The following is a 3723-nucleotide window of genomic DNA, read 5'->3' on the forward strand; positions in this document are numbered from 1 at the left end:
ATAGGAACAGATTGAACTTTTTTGGAATCTACATGTAATTTCTCTACTTATATATTCCTTTGAAAAATCATGGGTAATTCAAAAATATTACTTTAAATCTACCATCCTCTCACACACACTCTCTCTCTTACACACCCACACCCCTTTCTTCAATGATTTAGACCCAGGTCAGTGTTTTCCGCCTCAGCAGATAAAAGTGCATACATTCCTGCTCCTCTACTTCAGTTCTATTTACTGCTCCTCCTCATGAGGCTATTATTGTCCCAGCTTGAGGTTCAGCCTGAGTGGGTTTTATGGATGCTTCTAGGAAGTTAGTGAGCTCCAAAGAGGAAAGTGAGCATCTGGGTTTGTTTTACTCTTCTTGTCCTGAAGTCTGACCAGACGAAACTCACCTTCGGAAATTAGAGCAGAAATGGAAACGTGGTTAAAGATGCACATTTAGTTGATCACAAAGGTCAGCAGGTATTCCCATGGGCTCATATTCCCCGTTAGACACAAAGGTCAATGTTTTTCATAAACCTAACTAAAGGCAACACAGTTTAATGACGAGAAATGTGTTTTTGGTTTGAATCTGACTTGCTTAATGTTGCATGAAAGCACTTATCCCTTCAGAACAAATGAATAGTAAACAATAAAAAAAAAAAAATCTCCTGAGTATTTCTACTAATTAAGGCACAGTAATTAAAACATATGACTTGTGGTCTCGTGTGTTTTGATACGAGAGTGTTTATTTGCACCAGCAGCTGCATTATTATATTTTTCTGAATTTGTTCTGTTCACCTGTGTGCTCATATTATCTTTGTGCGTGTGCCGTGCATCACAACAGTTGTTGACGCTGGAAATCTGCTCCACAAGTCACGCAGCCTCCCACCCTCAAGCTCCAGGATGCCACTTTAAGATAACAACTTCAGGGCTTTACAGGGAGCACACTCGGTTTATGCCTAAAACTGTTTGTGTGCGCATCGGTGTGTTTGTGTGCACTAACAAGAGTCGCTGCCTCTTTTTGTGATGTGTTTTTTTTCTGTTTTTCTCTTCATGTTTTCACAGGAAACACAATAAGACCTAATTTTCTTTACAATTAAACCTTCCTTCTCAGTTTGTAGCAGTTATTTTGCAAAATGATGATATGATTAGAAGAATTAAGGAATTAAGCAAATGATAAAAAGTTGTTTTCAGGCTTGTGATTTAGTTTCGGAGCTTTTTAATGACAAATCTTGATAGTTTCCAATCCAATGTCTGGCCTAAGAAGACAAAAAGGCATCATCGTGTGAACAAAAGGTGTCTTTTTATGTGAACCACTAAGAATTATGTTTTCATTAATTTACACTTCTATCTCATCTTATCTTATTTCATCTTATTTTATCTCACATATGAGACTAATGGGCACAAATCAAAACAGCGTCAAGATTCACTCATTGAGAAAGTTTAATGTTGTTTTTTTATCTTTTATTATTTTGGGCCAAATTATTAACTAAAAGAAGTATGTGTTGTTATTTGAGTTCTACAGTTTGTGTACTTTAGTGAGCAGGCCTGTCACGATAACAAATTTTGCTGGGCGATTAATAGCGATTAATTATCTCAGAAATTATTGTGATAAACGATAATATTGTTTGAAATTTGACAATAATTAGTAATTATTGTCAAATTTGAGAAGAAATGTTTTTTTTTTTTTTTTGTGGTACCTTTTTTTAACCACTTGATGGCAGTATTCGACTGTTTGAACCAAAAGATGGATAGTGAGGGAGCGAGCAGCATGTCTCTTTAAGAAAAATGGGAGGGAGTCCTCTTGATGTGACATGGGCTGTTTCTTGTTCTTGTTTTTTCGGTTCTCAAAATGGCGGACGCTCAGTGTGGTTTGAGCTTTTTAGCATATCATTTTTCACACAAAGCTTTTAATTAAAAAATCAGTAACCAAGTTCTCAGCTTCTTTTTGCAGAGAAAAATAACTTTTTACACCAAGGTATAGGTTTCAACCATGAATTTTGGAGCTTCGACGAGACGGGAGGTTTTTCCCCGAGGTCAGCCTGTTAGCTTAGCTCGTAGCTTAGCTTCTCAACTTAGCTGCTTTTAATGATCTAAAAACACGATTTTGGATGGTTAAAACAGATTTTACAAAGAAAAGAGAAAGGGAGGGGTCAGCGAAGAGCACCAAAGTTTTTTTTTTTTGTCATCCAGTGTCTCCAGTGCATCTTCAACGTTTAAAACATTCTCCTTAGGGTATTAATTACCTGTGTTACTATAGTAACCTGACATTACTCAGTAAAAAAAAAAAACAACTAAAAATGCCAACTTACCAAATGTGACATGAAAGAAAACTTCAACAGTCTTATCTGGGGTACAAAAGTAGCTGTAAGATGGTGAAAATCTTCCCAAAAAAATATTTTCAAATGAAAGAAATTCTAGATAATCGTTAAAACAAATGTAATATTGACTCAGTTTGAGCAGGATGAGTGGATAAGCTCGCTGCTTCAGAGAAAACCTCAAACCTTTCAAACTCTCAGCCCTCCGTTTGTTTTGTTGTGGCAGCTGCATGTTAGGAGAAGACAGAAACAAGAGAGGATGTGATGAAAGTGCTGCCTCAACACAGGCTGAGAGGAAAAGTGGAGATGAGGAAAGAGATCTGTGCCTTTTCATCAGAACCACGGTGAAGGGGGGGTTCACCCACACAAAGTTACAAACAATCACATACACGCACACAAAGTAGCACACATCCGTCACGACTCACAACTCAATAAAAGTGTCTCTAGCCTTTAAGCTGTACTTTGTCACCTCCAAACACTTCCATAATTCATGGCCTGGTGACAGCACTATTGAACCGAGGACAAAGATGTCTGCCCCGTAGGCTAAAGACAGACACACACACACACACACACACACATTCAAAGAAGCAAAGAAACAATGTGGCTAAAGGTGTTCATGAACTTTAAACCCAGTAACAGAATATATGTTAGTGGAGCCATTTGGACAATGAGACATTGATGCTCTTCTGTTATTCATATTATGCTGATATATACACCACCAGTCAGCCATAACATTATAACCCTTTGCTGCCAAAACAGACCCATCAAGGCACAAAACTGTCCAAGTTGTGTTTAAGGATTTGTCACTATGCCAGCAGTGGTAGATATTGTGCATAAAGTGGGATTAGAAACCTCTCAATGAGTGGACACAGGGGTGGGCACAATTCATTGGTGTCAGAAGTATTTATAATGTTGGGGGAACAGTGGCGGTGTGTGCATGCGCACCACCATAGAAATCTTTTGAATAAAGTAGATGCCATTTCCTGGATTCTGGTGTATTTTAACAACGGTTGTAAAACCTTCCATTCGGAAACCTTACTGTCACTCAAATCCAGAGTGTTCGACTACAACAATGTTTATACCTACGTTTTGTTTTTTTTTAATCACAAAATACGTAAAATTTGAGTTTTTACAGTAACAAAATCAACCTGAGGAACTGAAGAAACTAAAATAGTTGCTTAATTCCTCCGGCTTTCAGTTCATCATTTACATCTGCTCTACATCCTCACCTGTTCCCACTCAGTAATCACTCCTCTCAGTACTTATACTCAACATTCTGTCTGATCCACCTGGTTGCCTGCTTCATGGCTCCAGTTGTGTTGGTTCTGCCCCCTCTATATGTTTCCCTGTAGGCTTTTCCAGCCTTTCATATTACTATTAAAATTCAATCATAGTATTTTTTTCAGCTCTTCCTAACTCCTTT

The sequence above is a fragment of the Nematolebias whitei genome, chromosome 13 (assembly GCF_014905685.2).
Source record: "Nematolebias whitei isolate Nwh7 chromosome 13, NemWhi1, whole genome shotgun sequence".
NCBI lineage: Eukaryota > Metazoa > Chordata > Actinopteri > Cyprinodontiformes > Rivulidae > Nematolebias > Nematolebias whitei.